The 23,488-nt window shown below is 47.4% G+C and overlaps 2 non-coding genes across 2 annotated transcripts; both read left to right on the forward strand.

Moving 5' to 3' along the window:
* Positions 1 to 4,616: 4,616 nt before the first annotated feature.
* LOC136876625 (5S ribosomal RNA) lies at positions 4,617 to 4,735 on the forward strand. The gene has a single exon (XR_010860654.2). It is a non-coding gene; the product is annotated as a 5S ribosomal RNA (ribosomal RNA).
* An 11,326-nt stretch (positions 4,736 to 16,061) lies between these two features.
* On the forward strand, positions 16,062 to 16,180 carry LOC137501377 (5S ribosomal RNA). Its single transcript, XR_011018521.1, has one exon. It is a non-coding gene; the product is annotated as a 5S ribosomal RNA (ribosomal RNA).
* Positions 16,181 to 23,488: the final 7,308 nt, after the last annotated feature.

A 23,488-nucleotide genomic window follows, 5' to 3' on the forward strand; every position in this document is an offset into this window, starting at 1 on the left:
CTCAGCTGCCAAGCCGGAGAAAGCCAGCGCAGCCCCTGTCAAGCGGTCCGCCGCCCCCAAGGAGAAGCGCATCCCCAAGGCGAAGAAGGCTGGGGGAGCCAAGGCTGCAGCCAAGAAAGCCATTTCCAAAAAGCCTGCTGAGAAGAAGAAGGCAGCTCCTGCTCCCAAACCAAAGCAGAAGGCTCCTTCCAAGGCTAAGAAGGCCGCCAAGGTGCCCACTAAGAAACCTAAGGCACCTAAGCCTAAAAAGGCCGCTAAGCCCAAGGCCTCGCCTAAAAAGGCACCTGCAAAAAGGAAGTGAGAACCCTCGAGGTTCTTACACTACCCGTGCACCTCTTGCTCTCACGAGAGCGGAGGTTGCAAAAACGGCCCTTATCAGGGCCATCACCTTCTTTCTAAAAGAGCCTATGAAGTCTTTGAATGTGAACCCTGGCCTCTCTCCTACCTCTGTCTCATAAAGAGGCAAGTGTGCACAAGTGCCCCACTACTCTCTTATTATTATTATTATTATTATTATTATTATTATTATTATTATTATTATTATTATTATTATTATTATTATTATTATTATTTAGTATTTTCTTTACTGTTATTGCACTTGGAGTTTTCCTTAATCCCCTTGGCACAACAACCACCATCAAGATTTATATACTTTGTTATTATTATTATTATTATTATTATTATTATTATTATTATCAACATCGCCTTTATTATTCAGTATTTTCTTTACTATGATTACTCTAGGACTCTTCGCATCGTCCTGTGGAATAAAAAATAAAATAAAAAAACCCACCGCCATCCAGATGTATATACTTTGTCGTTGTTGTTATTATTATTATTATTATTATTATTATTATTAAGTTTTGTGTCTACTGCGCTTGCACTTGGAAGGTTCACATCATCCCCTGGAAACAACAACAACCACCACCACCACCATCATCATCATCAAGATTTATATTATTATTATTTATTTCCTTTTAAAGAATATTTTAATTCACTGCCCGTGCTAGCTCAGAGACTACGACTGCTCTTTCTGGGATATTTTGGTGGCCCTGAAAAGGGCCGTTTGGTGAAAGGTTCAGCGTTAAGCTAGCTCTGGACTTAGGCACGCTCCCCTCGGATGCGGCGGGCGAGCTGGATGTCCTTTGGCATGATGGTGACACGCTTGGCATGGATGGCACACAAGTTGGTGTCTTCGAAAAGACCCACCAGGTAGGCTTCGCTGGCCTCCTGCAAGGCCATGACGGCCGAGCTCTGGAAGCGCAGGTCAGTCTTGAAGTCCTGAGCTATTTCTCTCACGAGCCGCTGGAAAGGCAGCTTGCGGATGAGCAGCTCGGTGCTCTTCTGGTAGCGCCTGATCTCACGGAGGGCCACGGTACCGGGCCTGTACCGATGAGGCTTCTTCACTCCACCCGTGGCAGGCGCGCTCTTACGGGCAGCCTTGGTTGCCAGCTGCTTGCGGGGGGCCTTGCCTCCGGTGGATTTACGTGCAGTCTGCTTCGTCCGGGCCATGACGTACGGTACTCACTGTCGACACGCTGCAGGGAGAATAACAGGAGCTCGCTCCCGCTCGCCTTGTTTTATTCCTTCGCTTCCCCCTCCCTGTGCTGCTGCAGCGCTGCCATTCGCTAGCCAGTTGCCGACGTCACCGGGGCCAGGCTCGTTCAACAAAAGCACAGGCAAAAGCGGGGCCTGGCACATTCGAGCTCTGAACTCGCTGTTGTACTGATCTACCATGACCGGACGAGGCAAGGGAGGAAAGGGACTCGGCAAAGGAGGCGCCAAGCGTCACAGGAAGGTGCTCCGAGACAACATCCAGGGCATCACCAAGCCTGCCATCAGACGTCTCGCCCGCAGAGGTGGGGTCAAGCGTATCTCGGGCCTAATCTACGAGGAGACTCGTGGCGTGCTCAAGGTTTTCCTGGAGAACGTCATCCGGGATGCCGTAACATACACCGAGCACGCCAAGAGGAAGACCGTGACCGCCATGGACGTAGTGTACGCCCTCAAGAGACAGGGACGTACCCTTTACGGTTTCGGCGGTTAGATCTCTTCCGAGCGTGCTCCCGGCAGGGGGCATGCAGTGTTTAAAAAAAACGGCCCTTTTCAGGGCCACCACTTACCTCTCAAAAGAGCTTAGTGTCCCGTGTCCAGTACTCCTCTAGCATTGCTTGTGCAGCACTTCTTCCTAGGAGGTACTGTACTGTACACTTCTGCTCGAGCCCTGCAGAGAAGAAAATATGCCCTCAACGTTAGTAATGAAGTCTAGTCTGAAGTTTATTTTTAATGGACACTAGATATCTGTATCTGATCCTCTCTCTCTCTCTCTCTCTCTCTCTCTTTCTTTCTTTCTTTCTGTCTTTCTTTCTTTCATTTGGAAACTAATCACATGGCTTCTTTCTAAATAAATAAATAAATAAATAAATAATTAAATAATTAAATAAATAATCTGATAACCTACTCCAGTTTTGAAGGTTATACCGTAAACTGGTATGATATTAAAAGTACTTCTTATGAAACCTTCCTTCCTTCCTTCCTTCCTTCCTTCCTTCCTTCCTTCCTTCCTTCCTTCCTTCCTTCCTTCAATAAATAAACTGTGTAATATATCTTTAAGTTGGCTAGGCTATTTTCTGTCCTAAACACTAAATTCCAGCATCTGTTGCTACTGAAGGGACACTAAACACAGTTCTTCTCTTTGTTGTTGTTGTTGTTGTTGTTGTTCTTCTTCTTCTTCTTCTTGGTTTCACTATTATTATTATTATTATTATTATTATTATTATTATTATTATTATTATTAGAGACTTATATGTACTGTACTGCTCTTTCTCTTTTGATACGTCTTTTACTACTGAGCAATAAAGCCTGACAAGCAACTCTTTCCTTAACCAGCTGGTGGCCCTGAAAAGGGCCGTTTTTTAAATTTTTGCCTGGGAAACCAAGGCTAAGGCAATTAAGCCTTCTTCTCGGTCTTCTTGGGCAGGAGCACTGCCTGAATATTGGGCAGCACACCTCCCTGGGCAATGGTCACACCAGACAGGAGTTTGTTTAACTCCTCATCGTTACGTATGGCCAACTGCAAGTGACGGGGGATGATCCTCGTCTTCTTGTTGTCACGGGCTGCATTGCCTGCCAACTCAAGAACTTCAGCAGCCAGGTACTCCATGACCGCAGCCAGGTACACGGGGGCACCAGCACCCACTCGCTCTGCATAGTTTCCCTTGCGGAGGAGACGGTGGATACGCCCGACAGGAAACTGCAGGCCTGCACGGCTGGAACGGCTTTTGGACTTGCCCTTAACTTTTCCTCCCTTGCCTCGTCCTGACATGATGCTCTGCTAGTCTGCTTCGCACCAAATGGTATTTTTCCGCAGGACCGTCTCGACTAGTGACCACCAGTTTTGTACTCTGGCAGGTTACGCGAGCCAGCGAGCCAGCCAATGAGGCTGCAGCTAGTTCGCCCCCATTGGCTAGTACGACACAGGCGTTTCGTTTGGATTCTCAGTAGCTACACGAGACAACCATGCCTCCTAAGACTAGCGGAAAGGCCGCCAAGAAAGCCGGCAAGGCCCAGAAGAACATCTCCAAGGGAGATAAGAAGAAGAAGCGCAAGAGGAAGGAGAGCTACGCCATCTACATCTACAAAGTACTTAAACAGGTACACCCTGATACTGGCATCTCCAGCAAGGCGATGAGCATCATGAACAGCTTCGTCAACGACATCTTCGAACGTATCGCCGCTGAAGCTTCCCGTCTGGCCCACTACAACAAGCGCTCCACCATCACTAGTCGGGAGATCCAGACTGCCGTCCGTCTCTTGCTGCCCGGAGAGCTGGCCAAGCACGCCGTCAGCGAGGGCACCAAAGCAGTCACCAAATACACCAGCTCCAAGTAAGGAGCTACAGGGAATAACCACCCTTCTTAAGAAACGGCCCTTTTCAGGGCCACCACACCTTTAAAAAAAAGAGCAGTTGTGTTAGCCTCTTACCCTTAAGCAAACCAAAGGCAAGTGAAAAGGGGGACATCACATCAAAGTGGTTAGCATTGTTACTTTAAGGTCAAAAGAAATTAGAAAACCTCATAATAATAATAATAATAATAATAATAATAATAATAATAATAATAATAATAATAATAATAATAATAATAATAATAATAATAATAATAATTATAATAATTATAATAATAATAATCGTCGTCGTTAACACCATCATAGCCGGACGGATTATTCAGTCCTTTTGCCGCTTGAAACGACAATCGCACCGCCGTCAAGAACAACAACAACAACAACTACTACTACTACTACTACTACTACCACGGGGCCCTGGGTCTTTCTTTCTTTCTTTCTTTCTTTCTTTCTTTCTTTTCTTTCTTGAGGAGATTGGTTGGGATTGAATGTAGGCCCTGGGTCGAGTTGGGGTTAGGTTACGACGAAGTGAGGTTAAAACTACTCGGGTTAGGTTCCGCCGCGCCCCGCCGCGCGCGCTCAGTACCGCCCTCGTACGCTCCTCCGTCGCGATCTCCGAGCAAAGTCTCGTCTCGACAACGCGCCCGCCCACCTCCAAAGAATAAATAACCGTTGCCTTCTGTACACATGCATCTATGAAGACTTCCTTTCTCGCCAACGGCCATACCATGTTGAATACACCGGTTCTCGTCCGATCACCGCAGTTAAGCAACATTGGGCGTGGTCAGTACTTGGATGGGTGACCGCTTGGGAACACCACGTGCCGTTGGCTCAATTCCCTTTTTACCTACTATTCTGATCTCTAAATAACCCTTTATCATCAACTTTAGCCTTACGGCTGCACAAATGTCGAAATTGATCGATTTTTGTTACATGTGAAACTAACCAGATGTTCTTAACTTTCCAACATGATTCAAGTTTATTGTAGATACTTAACTTCCTCCGAGGTGCCCGCCTAACCTGACCTGACCTGATGATGATGATGATGATGATGATGATGATGATGGTTATTATTATTATTATTATTATTATTATTATTATTATTATTATTATTATTATTATTATTATTGTTATTATGCGAGAGAGAGAGAGAGAGAGAGAGAGAGAGAGAGTGTGTGTGTGTGTGTGTGTGTGTGTGTGTGTGTGTGTGTGTGTGTGTGTGTGTGTGCTGTTATTTTTCTTTTAGGTTAGTGCAGCTTAGTGCGCCCTGTCTGTAGGAGGCCCCTCATGGATACTTAACTCTTCATTCTACTACGTCCTATTTCGCGTAAGATTACAGGTAAGAAGGGTAATCAGTGCCAGGGCGGAACGTGGGTTCGAATCTCCCTGCCCGCCAAGAAAATCGCGAGGAAGATGGTTTCCAAACAACGTCATCGACACTGTCGTGATAACAATGAAAGCCGTGTCCTAGCAACCGCACGCCGCATGTAGCAGCCCTTCAAAGAGGCGAAAAATGATTTCATTTTATGTTCTTTCAGGTAAGATAAGATACTATCGCTGACCCGTTGATATAACGACGACGTTCGGTAATAAGTTGCAAGTCTGTTGTGCGCTATTCTCTGCAGGTAACTGGGCGTCTCTCATAAGCTTGCTTACGAACGATGATGTACTAGTGCAGGAGAGTGACCCTTGTGCGCGTGTTCCGACAAATCGTAGCATTGACTCCCAGGACTTTGCATTTCTACCTAAGATGAGACGGTTTCCTAATAAGACTGAGAAAGTAACGTTTTCGACGACAAGTGTTAGTTGAAAGTGTCGTGACGTTTTAGGTTAGGTGACGTGAGGAAAGTGCTCGATTTCAGTAGCCTGCACGTCGGCTGACCGACCTTTCGGCAAGTGATGAATTCCATAGAACTAACCTCAACTCCCCATATCATTACCGTTACCGTCCTGGATTTAAATAGGCCATTCTGAGCTCAACTTGGCGAGTTCGATTCCGGTTCACTCCCTTGGTATTTGAATGGCCAAACACGTCGGCCTCATGCCTGTAGATTTACGGGCACGTAAAATAGAAGAACTCCTGCGGGACAAAATTTCGCCTCAGCGGCGTCTCCGGAAACGGTAAATAGTAGTTAGTGGGGCGTAAAGTAAATAACATTTTTCACTACCTACCACTACTAGTTCCTGTTAGGCCGGTAGGGATTTTTCGTACTTCGGCAATAATACGTCCATTTGCCCAGCACCTGAACACTGCGTACCTGTACGTCCTACTTTTTCCTCCTTACCTTAGTACTACCGGTTAGAATTCAAAGAATAGGGAGGTTAGGTATCCTGCGTCTAACACGGTCGCCCTTTCACTGCTACCCGGGTCCTATATCCTCTTTTCTGCTGAAGACAAACACCTCAACTTCTCTTCTTAATGTTATTAACTACAATCATCATCTTCATTACCTGATTGCTTTCACGAGTTCGCAGGAATTGATAGGCCTAGAATGGAGACCCTGTTCTAAGACATGATTGCAGCGAACCGAGAAAAGGGGCATAAACTGATCGTGGATCTGCTAACTTCAAGCTAAATTACGCACACTTTTATCATCACCAGTCTTGAAAACTGGGAAGGAGGCCTGCATCTTCTCATTACAGGGTAGATGCTAGATATTTCGGGTGCAAGATACTGCAGGTTAGGCTTGGATAACCTAAACTAATTAAGAAAAAATAAAAATCTTGAGGTACCGTACCGGTACTGGTCTGGTCTAGTCATACGAAGAGTAACCCTAGCGCAGCTGGCCTAAATACCATCAGGTCCCTTTACGCATATCCTCCCATGAATGTAAATGACTCGGTACCCCTCATTACGGTACTTCAATTGATATTTGAGGGAAGAGGACTCCTAATCCTCCTGTTTTCTTCCCAGGGTATTCTTTTACAGCACAAACTTGAGTAGTAGTAGTAGGAGTAGTAGTAGTAGTAGTAGTAGTAGTAGTAGTAGAAGGAAGGAAGGAAGGAAGGAAGGAAGGAAGGAAGGAAGGAAGGAAGGAAGGAAGGAAGGAAGGTTGTAGTCAGGAAGGGCATCCAGCCGTATAATCACACCGAATCCACATGGCGAGAGAAGTTGTGTTAACCGTGCATCTACCCTGTGTTAGATCCTTCCTTCCTGATTTCCATCTGCAAGTAAGAATTGAACGTCCAACGTGTTAACCCAACACGTATTCCTGCAATTCCCGGCGTCGTTCGGACCAGGAGAAAGAAAGAAAGAAAGAAAGAAAGAAAGAAAGAAAGAAAGAAAGAAAGAAAAAGTTCCTTACACGTCGAAAGGGACATAGCATTCTCGCGGTTTCGCACTTTACTGACCTTATTCTTTTTTGAGGTTAGGTATGCCGCTGTACTTGTAAGTCAAAGAAGTAATTGCGTAGCCTTTTTGTAATTACATTCGACGTAACCTCAAACTTTAATACTATTATTTGAAGTCAGTTCACGCGATCGTCTTCGTTCTATGCTGCTAATAGTGTGATCGATTCTCGGCGCAGCCAGTAGGTTATTTTAAGGAGGCATACTCTCACTTAATGGCAGCTTTGAGACCAAAGGTCGGTTACGAAAGTTAGGTAAAAGTCGTCGTCGTCGACATAGTAGTAGCGGTAGTTGTTTTTTTTTAAATAGCCTTAGCCTACTGTTGTTGTTGTTGTTGTTTGAGTCACCAGTCCGTAGACTGGTTTGATGCAGCCCTCCACGCCACCCTATCCTGTGCCAACCTTTTCGTTTCTATGTAACTATTGCATCCTACATGTGCTTGTCATGTCCGTACCTTGGTCTACCCCTACAGTTCTTACCGCCTACACATCGTTCTAAAACCAACTGAATAAGTCCTGGGTGTCTTAAGATGGGTCCTATCATTGTATCTCTTGTTCTCATCCAATTTTTTCTGAAGTTGTTCTCTGTAGGCAGCTCCCTCGGAAGCTTCTGTCTACCTCAAGCTGTCCAACTTGAGGGAGGACGCGATCGGCTGTAATATTGGAACAATTAGTAATACCGCCTGGTGTAGATATACTATATATGGGCTTCTTTTCGATTGTGAATAGGCCTAGAGATATTCGGTCCTGGCTTTGTTGCCCGGGGTAGGCGGGACGTTTCTACCAGGCTGTGCTTCCCTCCTACAGGTCAGAGACAAAGTCTTTTGTGAGACTTAACCGGCTGTCTTCCGGTCTGGGCCTTTAGGTACGCCCTGAAATACACCTAGACGTTCTAGGATTCCTCTTTAACTAGGCTTCTCTTCTCTTCCCTTACAAGGGCCTTAAAACAGCAGGAAGTGAGAGAGGGTACCTGACCGTGAGGCAAGTGCCTATGGCCCTAAATACTGCGACTAAAATGAACTTAAAGAGCTAGCAAGAGACCTGGAATCTGACAAGTCGTGGAAACTAGTCCCTAATTTATATGTTTCCTTCTTTATGCCCTTTTATGCAATGCTATTAGAGGCAGATTACGGTGGGTCTCCTTGCTACTGCAGAAATCCACCTGAAGGCCGAACGTCCCTTGCTCTCATTCGAAAGTGGCTAGAGTCCACGAACAGTTCTCTGCCTTGGCAGCTAGAGGAAGGATGGGACTTCCTTCAGGTAAGCGGTGGTCGCTCCCGGGGGCGTCGCGACGACGGCGGCTGCCCCTAAATGTCGGCATGGAGAGGGAGCTGAGGAAATGCTGTCCATGGAACACACCTGCGCCAGGACGCCCTGAACAAGGCGGGCAGCACTTCTTTCATTTGAGGAGCAGCATTAATCCTTTGGCTATCCCTTCCTACCTTGAACTAAACCTTCCGCCGCCCCCACGGGACGCAGGGTGCACGAGAAAGGAGCTAGGAAGCACGTCCCCAACTTATCGCCGCGCAGCCCACCCGACAGCTAGCCTCTGCTGTTTCCTGCGCGGTCCGAGTAGCCTGATACACTCCGCCATTCGGGAAAATTTAACACATCATCATTCATCACACACATTCATTCGCAGCTCAGCGCTCGTGCAGTGCAGTCCTGTAAGCACTCAGCTCCAGCTACCAAGAACCTAGCACCCAGAACGCTAGTCATCCAGTCACCAGCTGCGATACCTACGCTCCAGTCAAGTCACAGGAGCCCCTTCACCACGGGAATAGGCCACCCGCAATACTGCCTATTTCAAACCAACAATTGCCAACTGCCGCCAACAATAGGCAGAAACAGCAATCGCCTGCTCGCCAAGTTCACGGCAGGCCCAAGCAATTTGTCAGAGCCAAGCAATTGTCAGAGCCCTCAGTGTGGTCACTGGTTCGGAACTCGTCCCGTTGCGACACGGTAAAACTACACTTGTTCCGACCGTGCCCACTGAGTGAGCACCTAAACAGCGCGCCGGTCCTCGAAAGAGTTTGACCGTTTCCAGTGCTTCATAGCACCCCAGAACCCACCAAGCACATTCCCTAACCCTGAGTCGGGTCAATTCTGGTGGATTGAGTAGCCAGAACCCCGGCCCCTCCCATCCAGCCATGTCCACAGACTCCAGCTTTGACTACAGCAACTGGTCCTGGAAATCTCCTAGCAATCCAAAAACTGAAACTCCCATCACCGAAGAAGATTACGAAATTCCGTTCCATTACATACGTTTTGATTCTCCATTCCCTACCTCTGAAAAATGCGACGTCCTAATAATTCCACTCCAAACAGCCGGACCAATACCACTTACCAGGAAAGCAGTTTTACAATCCATCAAACCCATCCTGGAAGACTACATAGCAGTGGCAGAAGAAACTCATAACAACCTTCTCCTGATCACTCCTATCAAAAATAAATTCACCTCCATTATCATGAAAACCATCCAGAACTCAGGACTCCCGCCACCCATCATGATCAACCCCATCCACTGTACATCAAACCCAAGTTACACCCCCGCACCCTATCCAGAAACACAAGACGTCAGTACCATAACCGACCCCGAACCACCCGTCCAAACCGAACCAGTTCCATCACCGCCACCACCACCGCCTACCCAATCCACAGAATCTCAAACAAACCCACAGCCACCACTCAAAGACACTCACACACAAACAAAAAACAGACACAGAAAACCACCTCATACAGCACCACCTCACCACCGAACCCAGGCACCTACACACTCATCCCTCATCACACAGTGCTTTAATTGCCTGGAATTAAACCACGTAGCAAATTCCTGCGCTAAACCTACCAGATGCAATAGGTGTGGCGGTTCTCACCATCACACAGATTGCAAGGTACCACGTGAGCAGGCGAGGTGTGCCAACTGCCAAGGCAGTCATGCCGCCTCGTTTCCTGGCTGCCCTTACATCAAGCGCGCAATTAAAGCACACTACAGACGCTCCAGACACTTGCATCCTACCACTCAACCACCCCCACCACTCATCCAACCGACCCCACCACCTAAGCACCCGAACCCAGGACCCATGACTACCCACCCAACACCGCCCACTCCAGACATAACCGCACTCTTACAGCTCTTCCTACTCAACCTCATTTCCACCCAGGCCGGATCACTACCCACGCCTACTCCGCAAAACCACACCACCCCCCCAGTAACCGCCCCCCCGCCCCCACCAAGTCACTTTTCCCCACCAAGAAAAGAGCAAGAACCATGAAATCTCTCACTTCCTAAAAAGCGACCTTCTAGCCTACCAAGCCCACCATACCACAATACAGCCAAAACACCCAATCAAAACCACCACCACCACCAAAAAGTCAGACCACCACAACCAAAAAGCACTGGAAACAAAACCGACGCCGAGGCGGGACTTTAATCAAGCTGCAAACACATATGCTGTACTTCTAAATTAATAGTATTACAAACACCGAATACTCATGAATACAAACGTATTCTAGCAAAAAATCCAGCGGCAAGGCCCGATTAACCAAGCAACATCGGGCGTGGCTAACGTTTGGATGGGTGACCACCCAGGCCTAGCCCTTGCCGCTGGCACAAAAAGCAATTTAGAAATTTTTAATAACATCCAGCCATGGCACGCATAGAATAAGGTTGAATTTTTCCATAATACCACTCAACAGCACCCACTTTACCGTAATATTTCCACCATTTTATTATTATTATTATTATTATTATTATCAACCAAATATATTTTATTCTTTTTATACTTATTTACTACAACAGGCCAGGTGAGGAGCGCGGCATAGCGCACCGGTACTGGCACCGCAACCGGCACCCCCTAAGGGGTGTCCAAACTGAACATATGGGAAATTTAACACATCATTCGCACCGTGACCATGGCTGACACTGCAACAGCATCGGCAGCATCCGCACCCGCCTCGGCTCCGGCCCAGGCGTCGCCCAAGAAGAACAAGGCTTCCGCATCCAAGAAACCTCGCACCAAGCCTGCACATCCGAAAACCTCCGAGATGGTGGGCAGTGCCATCAAGAGCCTCAAGGAGCGAGGTGGATCTTCTCTCCAAGCTATCAAGAAGTACATCTCTGCCAACTACAAGGTGGACTCTGAGAAGCTGGCCCCATTCATCAAGAAGTACCTGAAATCTGCTGTGGCTTCCGGAGAGCTGGTCCAGACCAAGGGGAAGGGAGCTTCAGGTTCCTTCAAACTCGCCTCAGCTGCCAAGCCGGAGAAAGCCAGCGCAGCCCCTGTCAAGCGGTCCGCCGCCCCCAAGGAGAAGCGCATCCCCAAGGCGAAGAAGGCTGGGGGAGCCAAGGCTGCAGCCAAGAAAGCCATTTCCAAAAAGCCTGCTGAGAAGAAGAAGGCAGCTCCTGCTCCCAAACCAAAGCAGAAGGCTCCTTCCAAGGCTAAGAAGGCCGCCAAGGTGCCCACTAAGAAACCTAAGGCACCTAAGCCTAAAAAGGCCGCTAAGCCCAAGGCCTCGCCTAAAAAGGCACCTGCAAAAAGGAAGTGAGAACCCTCGAGGTTCTTACACTACCCGTGCACCTCTTGCTCTCACGAGAGCGGAGGTTGCAAAAACGGCCCTTATCAGGGCCATCACCTTCTTTCTAAAAGAGCCTATGAAGTCTTTGAATGTGAACCCTGGCCTCTCTCCTACCTCTGTCTCATAAAGAGGCAAGTGTGCACAAGTGCCCCACTACTCTCTTATTATTATTATTATTATTATTATTATTATTATTATTATTATTATTATTATTATTTAGTATTTTCTTTACTGTTATTGCACTTGGAGTTTTCCTTAATCCCCTTGGCACAACAACCACCATCAAGATTTATATACTTTGTTATTATTATTATTATTATTATTATTATCAACATCGCCTTTATTATTCAGTATTTTCTTTACTATGATTACTCTAGGACTCTTCGCATCGTCCTGTGGAATAAAAAATAAAATAAAAAAACCCACCGCCATCCAGATGTATATACTTTGTCGTTGTTGTTATTATTATTATTATTATTATTATTATTATTATTATTATTATTATTAAGTTTTGTGTCTACTGCGCTTGCACTTGGAAGGTTCACATCATCCCCTGGAAACAACAACAACCACCACCACCACCATCATCATCATCAAGATTTATATTATTATTATTTATTTCCTTTTAAAGAATATTTTAATTCACTGCCCGTGCTAGCTCAGAGACTACGACTGCTCTTTCTGGGATATTTTGGTGGCCCTGAAAAGGGCCGTTTGGTGAAAGGTTCAGCGTTAAGCTAGCTCTGGACTTAGGCACGCTCCCCTCGGATGCGGCGGGCGAGCTGGATGTCCTTTGGCATGATGGTGACACGCTTGGCATGGATGGCACACAAGTTGGTGTCTTCGAAAAGACCCACCAGGTAGGCTTCGCTGGCCTCCTGCAAGGCCATGACGGCCGAGCTCTGGAAGCGCAGGTCAGTCTTGAAGTCCTGAGCTATTTCTCTCACGAGCCGCTGGAAAGGCAGCTTGCGGATGAGCAGCTCGGTGCTCTTCTGGTAGCGCCTGATCTCACGGAGGGCCACGGTACCGGGCCTGTACCGATGAGGCTTCTTCACTCCACCCGTGGCAGGCGCGCTCTTACGGGCAGCCTTGGTTGCCAGCTGCTTGCGGGGGGCCTTGCCTCCGGTGGATTTACGTGCAGTCTGCTTCGTCCGGGCCATGACGTACGGTACTCACTGTCGACACGCTGCAGGGAGAATAACAGGAGCTCGCTCCCGCTCGCCTTGTTTTATTCCTTCGCTTCCCCCTCCCTGTGCTGCTGCAGCGCTGCCATTCGCTAGCCAGTTGCCGACGTCACCGGGGCCAGGCTCGTTCAACAAAAGCACAGGCAAAAGCGGGGCCTGGCACATTCGAGCTCTGAACTCGCTGTTGTACTGATCTACCATGACCGGACGAGGCAAGGGAGGAAAGGGACTCGGCAAAGGAGGCGCCAAGCGTCACAGGAAGGTGCTCCGAGACAACATCCAGGGCATCACCAAGCCTGCCATCAGACGTCTCGCCCGCAGAGGTGGGGTCAAGCGTATCTCGGGCCTAATCTACGAGGAGACTCGTGGCGTGCTCAAGGTTTTCCTGGAGAACGTCATCCGGGATGCCGTAACATACACCGAGCACGCCAAGAGGAAGACCGTGACCGCCATGGACGTAGTGTACGCCCTCAAGAGACAGGGACGTACCCTTTACGGTTTCGGCGGTTAGATCTCTTCCGAGCGTGCTCCCGGCAGGGGGCATGCAGTGTTTAAAAAAAACGGCCCTTTTCAGGGCCACCACTTACCTCTCAAAAGAGCTTAGTGTCCCGTGTCCAGTACTCCTCTAGCATTGCTTGTGCAGCACTTCTTCCTAGGAGGTACTGTACTGTACACTTCTGCTCGAGCCCTGCAGAGAAGAAAATATGCCCTCAACGTTAGTAATGAAGTCTAGTCTGAAGTTTATTTTTAATGGACACTAGATATCTGTATCTGATCCTCTCTCTCTCTCTCTCTCTCTCTCTCTTTCTTTCTTTCTTTCTGTCTTTCTTTCTTTCATTTGGAAACTAATCACATGGCTTCTTTCTAAATAAATAAATAAATAAATAAATAATTAAATAATTAAATAAATAATCTGATAACCTACTCCAGTTTTGAAGGTTATACCGTAAACTGGTATGATATTAAAAGTACTTCTTATGAAACCTTCCTTCCTTCCTTCCTTCCTTCCTTCCTTCCTTCCTTCCTTCCTTCAATAAATAAACTGTGTAATATATCTTTAAGTTGGCTAGGCTATTTTCTGTCCTAAACACTAAATTCCAGCATCTGTTGCTACTGAAGGGACACTAAACACAGTTCTTCTCTTTGTTGTTGTTGTTGTTGTTCTTCTTCTTCTTCTTCTTGGTTTCACTATTATTATTATTATTATTATTATTATTATTATTATTATTATTATTATTAGAGACTTATATGTACTGTACTGCTCTTTCTCTTTTGATACGTCTTTTACTACTGAGCAATAAAGCCTGACAAGCAACTCTTTCCTTAACCAGCTGGTGGCCCTGAAAAGGGCCGTTTTTTAAATTTTTGCCTGGGAAACCAAGGCTAAGGCAATTAAGCCTTCTTCTCGGTCTTCTTGGGCAGGAGCACTGCCTGAATATTGGGCAGCACACCTCCCTGGGCAATGGTCACACCAGACAGGAGTTTGTTTAACTCCTCATCGTTACGTATGGCCAACTGCAAGTGACGGGGGATGATCCTCGTCTTCTTGTTGTCACGGGCTGCATTGCCTGCCAACTCAAGAACTTCAGCAGCCAGGTACTCCATGACCGCAGCCAGGTACACGGGGGCACCAGCACCCACTCGCTCTGCATAGTTTCCCTTGCGGAGGAGACGGTGGATACGCCCGACAGGAAACTGCAGGCCTGCACGGCTGGAACGGCTTTTGGACTTGCCCTTAACTTTTCCTCCCTTGCCTCGTCCTGACATGATGCTCTGCTAGTCTGCTTCGCACCAAATGGTATTTTTCCGCAGGACCGTCTCGACTAGTGACCACCAGTTTTGTACTCTGGCAGGTTACGCGAGCCAGCGAGCCAGCCAATGAGGCTGCAGCTAGTTCGCCCCCATTGGCTAGTACGACACAGGCGTTTCGTTTGGATTCTCAGTAGCTACACGAGACAACCATGCCTCCTAAGACTAGCGGAAAGGCCGCCAAGAAAGCCGGCAAGGCCCAGAAGAACATCTCCAAGGGAGATAAGAAGAAGAAGCGCAAGAGGAAGGAGAGCTACGCCATCTACATCTACAAAGTACTTAAACAGGTACACCCTGATACTGGCATCTCCAGCAAGGCGATGAGCATCATGAACAGCTTCGTCAACGACATCTTCGAACGTATCGCCGCTGAAGCTTCCCGTCTGGCCCACTACAACAAGCGCTCCACCATCACTAGTCGGGAGATCCAGACTGCCGTCCGTCTCTTGCTGCCCGGAGAGCTGGCCAAGCACGCCGTCAGCGAGGGCACCAAAGCAGTCACCAAATACACCAGCTCCAAGTAAGGAGCTACAGGGAATAACCACCCTTCTTAAGAAACGGCCCTTTTCAGGGCCACCACACCTTTAAAAAAAAGAGCAGTTGTGTTAGCCTCTTACCCTTAAGCAAACCAAAGGCAAGTGAAAAGGGGGACATCACATCAAAGTGGTTAGCATTGTTACTTTAAGGTCAAAAGAAATTAGAAAACCTCATAATAATAATAATAATAATAATAATAATAATAATAATAATAATAATAATAATAATAATAATAATAATAATAATAATAATTATAATAATTATAATAATAATAATCGTCGTCGTTAACACCATCATAGCCGGACGGATTATTCAGTCCTTTTGCCGCTTGAAACGACAATCGCACCGCCGTCAAGAACAACAACAACAACAACAACTACTACTACTACTACTACTACCACGGGGCCCTGGGTCTTTCTTTCTTTCTTTCTTTCTTTCTTTCTTTCTTTTCTTTCTTGAGGAGATTGGTTGGGATTGAATGTAGGCCCTGGGTCGAGTTGGGGTTAGGTTACGACGAAGTGAGGTTAAAACTACTCGGGTTAGGTTCCGCCGCGCCCCGCCGCGCGCGCTCAGTACCGCCCTCGTACGCTCCTCCGTCGCGATCTCCGAGCAAAGTCTCGTCTCGACAACGCGCCCGCCCACCTCCAAAGAATAAATAACCGTTGCCTTCTGTACACATGCATCTATGAAGACTTCCTTTCTCGCCAACGGCCATACCATGTTGAATACACCGGTTCTCGTCCGATCACCGCAGTTAAGCAACATTGGGCGTGGTCAGTACTTGGATGGGTGACCGCTTGGGAACACCACGTGCCGTTGGCTCAATTCCCTTTTTACCTACTATTCTGATCTCTAAATAACCCTTTATCATCAACTTTAGCCTTACGGCTGCACAAATGTCGAAATTGATCGATTTTTGTTACATGTGAAACTAACCAGATGTTCTTAACTTTCCAACATGATTCAAGTTTATTGTAGATACTTAACTTCCTCCGAGGTGCCCGCCTAACCTGACCTGACCTGATGATGATGATGATGATGATGATGATGATGATGGTTATTATTATTATTATTATTATTATTATTATTATTATTATTATTATTATTATTATTATTATTGTTATTATGCGAGAGAGAGAGAGAGAGAGAGAGAGAGAGAGAGTGTGTGTGTGTGTGTGTGTGTGTGTGTGTGTGTGTGTGTGTGTGTGTGTGTGTGCTGTTATTTTTCTTTTAGGTTAGTGCAGCTTAGTGCGCCCTGTCTGTAGGAGGCCCCTCATGGATACTTAACTCTTCATTCTACTACGTCCTATTTCGCGTAAGATTACAGGTAAGAAGGGTAATCAGTGCCAGGGCGGAACGTGGGTTCGAATCTCCCTGCCCGCCAAGAAAATCGCGAGGAAGATGGTTTCCAAACAACGTCATCGACACTGTCGTGATAACAATGAAAGCCGTGTCCTAGCAACCGCACGCCGCATGTAGCAGCCCTTCAAAGAGGCGAAAAATGATTTCATTTTATGTTCTTTCAGGTAAGATAAGATACTATCGCTGACCCGTTGATATAACGACGACGTTCGGTAATAAGTTGCAAGTCTGTTGTGCGCTATTCTCTGCAGGTAACTGGGCGTCTCTCATAAGCTTGCTTACGAACGATGATGTACTAGTGCAGGAGAGTGACCCTTGTGCGCGTGTTCCGACAAATCGTAGCATTGACTCCCAGGACTTTGCATTTCTACCTAAGATGAGACGGTTTCCTAATAAGACTGAGAAAGTAACGTTTTCGACGACAAGTGTTAGTTGAAAGTGTCGTGACGTTTTAGGTTAGGTGACGTGAGGAAAGTGCTCGATTTCAGTAGCCTGCACGTCGGCTGACCGACCTTTCGGCAAGTGATGAATTCCATAGAACTAACCTCAACTCCCCATATCATTACCGTTACCGTCCTGGATTTAAATAGGCCATTCTGAGCTCAACTTGGCGAGTTCGATTCCGGTTCACTCCCTTGGTATTTGAATGGCCAAACACGTCGGCCTCATGCCTGTAGATTTACGGGCACGTAAAATAGAAGAACTCCTGCGGGACAAAATTTCGCCTCAGCGGCGTCTCCGGAAACGGTAAATAGTAGTTAGTGGGGCGTAAAGTAAATAACATTTTTCACTACCTACCACTACTAGTTCCTGTTAGGCCGGTAGGGATTTTTCGTACTTCGGCAATAATACGTCCATTTGCCCAGCACCTGAACACTGCGTACCTGTACGTCCTACTTTTTCCTCCTTACCTTAGTACTACCGGTTAGAATTCAAAGAATAGGGAGGTTAGGTATCCTGCGTCTAACACGGTCGCCCTTTCACTGCTACCCGGGTCCTATATCCTCTTTTCTGCTGAAGACAAACACCTCAACTTCTCTTCTTAATGTTATTAACTACAATCATCATCTTCATTACCTGATTGCTTTCACGAGTTCGCAGGAATTGATAGGCCTAGAATGGAGACCCTGTTCTAAGACATGATTGCAGCGAACCGAGAAAAGGGGCATAAACTGATCGTGGATCTGCTAACTTCAAGCTAAATTACGCACACTTTTATCATCACCAGTCTTGAAAACTGGGAAGGAGGCCTGCATCTTCTCATTACAGGGTAGATGCTAGATATTTCGGGTGCAAGATACTGCAGGTTAGGCTTGGATAACCTAAACTAATTAAGAAAAAATAAAAATCTTGAGGTACCGTACCGGTACTGGTCTGGTCTAGTCATACGAAGAGTAACCCTAGCGCAGCTGGCCTAAATACCATCAGGTCCCTTTACGCATATCCTCCCATGAATGTAAATGACTCGGTACCCCTCATTACGGTACTTCAATTGATATTTGAGGGAAGAGGACTCCTAATCCTCCTGTTTTCTTCCCAGGGTATTCTTTTACAGCACAAACTTGAGTAGTAGTAGTAGGAGTAGTAGTAGTAGTAGTAGTAGTAGTAGTAGTAGAAGGAAGGAAGGAAGGAAGGAAGGAAGGAAGGAAGGAAGGAAGGAAGGAAGGAAGGAAGGAAGGTTGTAGTCAGGAAGGGCATCCAGCCGTATAATCACACCGAATCCACATGGCGAGAGAAGTTGTGTTAACCGTGCATCTACCCTGTGTTAGATCCTTCCTTCCTGATTTCCATCTGCAAGTAAGAATTGAACGTCCAACGTGTTAACCCAACACGTATTCCTGCAATTCCCGGCGTCGTTCGGACCAGGAGAAAGAAAGAAAGAAAGAAAGAAAGAAAGAAAGAAAGAAAGAAAGAAAGAAAAAGTTCCTTACACGTCGAAAGGGACATAGCATTCTCGCGGTTTCGCACTTTACTGACCTTATTCTTTTTTGAGGTTAGGTATGCCGCTGTACTTGTAAGTCAAAGAAGTAATTGCGTAGCCTTTTTGTAATTACATTCGACGTAACCTCAAACTTTAATACTATTATTTGAAGTCAGTTCACGCGATCGTCTTCGTTCTATGCTGCTAATAGTGTGATCGATTCTCGGCGCAGCCAGTAGGTTATTTTAAGGAGGCATACTCTCACTTAATGGCAGCTTTGAGACCAAAGGTCGGTTACGAAAGTTAGGTAAAAGTCGTCGTCGTCGACATAGTAGTAGCGGTAGTTGTTTTTTTTTAAATAGCCTTAGCCTACTGTTGTTGTTGTTGTTGTTTGAGTCACCAGTCCGTAGACTGGTTTGATGCAGCCCTCCACGCCACCCTATCCTGTGCCAACCTTTTCGTTTCTATGTAACTATTGCATCCTACATGTGCTTGTCATGTCCGTACCTTGGTCTACCCCTACAGTTCTTACCGCCTACACATCGTTCTAAAACCAACTGAATAAGTCCTGGGTGTCTTAAGATGGGTCCTATCATTGTATCTCTTGTTCTCATCCAATTTTTTCTGAAGTTGTTCTCTGTAGGCAGCTCCCTCGGAAGCTTCTGTCTACCTCAAGCTGTCCAACTTGAGGGAGGACGCGATCGGCTGTAATATTGGAACAATTAGTAATACCGCCTGGTGTAGATATACTATATATGGGCTTCTTTTCGATTGTGAATAGGCCTAGAGATATTCGGTCCTGGCTTTGTTGCCCGGGGTAGGCGGGACGTTTCTACCAGGCTGTGCTTCCCTCCTACAGGTCAGAGACAAAGTCTTTTGTGAGACTTAACCGGCTGTCTTCCGGTCTGGGCCTTTAGGTACGCCCTGAAATACACCTAGACGTTCTAGGATTCCTCTTTAACTAGGCTTCTCTTCTCTTCCCTTACAAGGGCCTTAAAACAGCAGGAAGTGAGAGAGGGTACCTGACCGTGAGGCAAGTGCCTATGGCCCTAAATACTGCGACTAAAATGAACTTAAAGAGCTAGCAAGAGACCTGGAATCTGACAAGTCGTGGAAACTAGTCCCTAATTTATATGTTTCCTTCTTTATGCCCTTTTATGCAATGCTATTAGAGGCAGATTACGGTGGGTCTCCTTGCTACTGCAGAAATCCACCTGAAGGCCGAACGTCCCTTGCTCTCATTCGAAAGTGGCTAGAGTCCACGAACAGTTCTCTGCCTTGGCAGCTAGAGGAAGGATGGGACTTCCTTCAGGTAAGCGGTGGTCGCTCCCGGGGGCGTCGCGACGACGGCGGCTGCCCCTAAATGTCGGCATGGAGAGGGAGCTGAGGAAATGCTGTCCATGGAACACACCTGCGCCAGGACGCCCTGAACAAGGCGGGCAGCACTTCTTTCATTTGAGGAGCAGCATTAATCCTTTGGCTATCCCTTCCTACCTTGAACTAAACCTTCCGCCGCCCCCACGGGACGCAGGGTGCACGAGAAAGGAGCTAGGAAGCACGTCCCCAACTTATCGCCGCGCAGCCCACCCGACAGCTAGCCTCTGCTGTTTCCTGCGCGGTCCGAGTAGCCTGATACACTCCGCCATTCGGGAAAATTTAACACATCATCATTCATCACACACATTCATTCGCAGCTCAGCGCTCGTGCAGTGCAGTCCTGTAAGCACTCAGCTCCAGCTACCAAGAACCTAGCACCCAGAACGCTAGTCATCCAGTCACCAGCTGCGATACCTACGCTCCAGTCAAGTCACAGGAGCCCCTTCACCACGGGAATAGGCCACCCGCAATACTGCCTATTTCAAACCAACAATTGCCAACTGCCGCCAACAATAGGCAGAAACAGCAATCGCCTGCTCGCCAAGTTCACGGCAGGCCCAAGCAATTTGTCAGAGCCAAGCAATTGTCAGAGCCCTCAGTGTGGTCACTGGTTCGGAACTCGTCCCGTTGCGACACGGTAAAACTACACTTGTTCCGACCGTGCCCACTGAGTGAGCACCTAAACAGCGCGCCGGTCCTCGAAAGAGTTTGACCGTTTCCAGTGCTTCATAGCACCCCAGAACCCACCAAGCACATTCCCTAACCCTGAGTCGGGTCAATTCTGGTGGATTGAGTAGCCAGAACCCCGGCCCCTCCCATCCAGCCATGTCCACAGACTCCAGCTTTGACTACAGCAACTGGTCCTGGAAATCTCCTAGCAATCCAAAAACTGAAACTCCCATCACCGAAGAAGATTACGAAATTCCGTTCCATTACATACGTTTTGATTCTCCATTCCCTACCTCTGAAAAATGCGACGTCCTAATAATTCCACTCCAAACAGCCGGACCAATACCACTTACCAGGAAAGCAGTTTTACAATCCATCAAACCCATCCTGGAAGACTACATAGCAGTGGCAGAAGAAACTCATAACAACCTTCTCCTGATCACTCCTATCAAAAATAAATTCACCTCCATTATCATGAAAACCATCCAGAACTCAGGACTCCCGCCACCCATCATGATCAACCCCATCCACTGTACATCAAACCCAAGTTACACCCCCGCACCCTATCCAGAAACACAAGACGTCAGTACCATAACCGACCCCGAACCACCCGTCCAAACCGAACCAGTTCCATCACCGCCACCACCACCGCCTACCCAATCCACAGAATCTCAAACAAACCCACAGCCACCACTCAAAGACACTCACACACAAACAAAAAACAGACACAGAAAACCACCTCATACAGCACCACCTCACCACCGAACCCAGGCACCTACACACTCATCCCTCATCACACAGTGCTTTAATTGCCTGGAATTAAACCACGTAGCAAATTCCTGCGCTAAACCTACCAGATGCAATAGGTGTGGCGGTTCTCACCATCACACAGATTGCAAGGTACCACGTGAGCAGGCGAGGTGTGCCAACTGCCAAGGCAGTCATGCCGCCTCGTTTCCTGGCTGCCCTTACATCAAGCGCGCAATTAAAGCACACTACAGACGCTCCAGACACTTGCATCCTACCACTCAACCACCCCCACCACTCATCCAACCGACCCCACCACCTAAGCACCCGAACCCAGGACCCATGACTACCCACCCAACACCGCCCACTCCAGACATAACCGCACTCTTACAGCTCTTCCTACTCAACCTCATTTCCACCCAGGCCGGATCACTACCCACGCCTACTCCGCAAAACCACACCACCCCCCCAGTAACCGCCCCCCCGCCCCCACCAAGTCACTTTTCCCCACCAAGAAAAGAGCAAGAACCATGAAATCTCTCACTTCCTAAAAAGCGACCTTCTAGCCTACCAAGCCCACCATACCACAATACAGCCAAAACACCCAATCAAAACCACCACCACCACCAAAAAGTCAGACCACCACAACCAAAAAGCACTGGAAACAAAACCGACGCCGAGGCGGGACTTTAATCAAGCTGCAAACACATATGCTGTACTTCTAAATTAATAGTATTACAAACACCGAATACTCATGAATACAAACGTATTCTAGCAAAAAATCCAGCGGCAAGGCCCGATTCCAAGCAACATCGGGCGTGGCTAACGTTTGGATGGGTGACCACCCAGGCCTAGCCCTTGCCGCTGGCACAAAAAGCAATTTAGAAATTTTTAATAACATCCAGCCATGGCACGCATAGAATAAGGTTGAATTTTTCCATAATACCACTCAACAGCACCCACTTTACCGTAATATTTCCACCATTTTATTATTATTATTATTATTATTATTATCAACCAAATATATTTTATTCTTTTTATACTTATTTACTACAACAGGCCAGGTGAGGAGCGCGGCATAGCGCACCGGTACTGGCACCGCAACCGGCACCCCCTAAGGGGTGTCCAAACTGAACATATGGGAAATTTAACACATCATTCGCACCGTGACCATGGCTGACACTGCAACAGCATCGGCAGCATCCGCACCCGCCTCGGCTCCGGCCCAGGCGTCGCCCAAGAAGAACAAGGCTTCCGCATCCAAGAAACCTCGCACCAAGCCTGCACATCCGAAAACCTCCGAGATGGTGGGCAGTGCCATCAAGAGCCTCAAGGAGCGAGGTGGATCTTCTCTCCAAGCTATCAAGAAGTACATCTCTGCCAACTACAAGGTGGACTCTGAGAAGCTGGCCCCATTCATCAAGAAGTACCTGAAATCTGCTGTGGCTTCCGGAGAGCTGGTCCAGACCAAGGGGAAGGGAGCTTCAGGTTCCTTCAAACTCGCCTCAGCTGCCAAGCCGGAGAAAGCCAGCGCAGCCCCTGTCAAGCGGTCCGCCGCCCCCAAGGAGAAGCGCATCCCCAAGGCGAAGAAGGCTGGGGGAGCCAAGGCTGCAGCCAAGAAAGCCATTTCCAAAAAGCCTGCTGAGAAGAAGAAGGCAGCTCCTGCTCCCAAACCAAAGCAGAAGGCTCCTTCCAAGGCTAAGAAGGCCGCCAAGGTGCCCACTAAGAAACCTAAGGCACCTAAGCCTAAAAAGGCCGCTAAGCCCAAGGCCTCGCCTAAAAAGGCACCTGCAAAAAGGAAGTGAGAACCCTCGAGGTTCTTACACTACCCGTGCACCTCTTGCTCTCACGAGAGCGGAGGTTGCAAAAACGGCCCTTATCAGGGCCATCACCTTCTTTCTAAAAGAGCCTATGAAGTCTTTGAATGTGAACCCTGGCCTCTCTCCTACCTCTGTCTCATAAAGAGGCAAGTGTGCACAAGTGCCCCACTACTCTCTTATTATTATTATTATTATTATTATTATTATTATTATTATTATTATTATTATTATTAT

The sequence above is a fragment of the Anabrus simplex genome, chromosome 6, assembly GCF_040414725.1.
Source record: "Anabrus simplex isolate iqAnaSimp1 chromosome 6, ASM4041472v1, whole genome shotgun sequence".
NCBI lineage: Eukaryota > Metazoa > Arthropoda > Insecta > Orthoptera > Tettigoniidae > Anabrus > Anabrus simplex.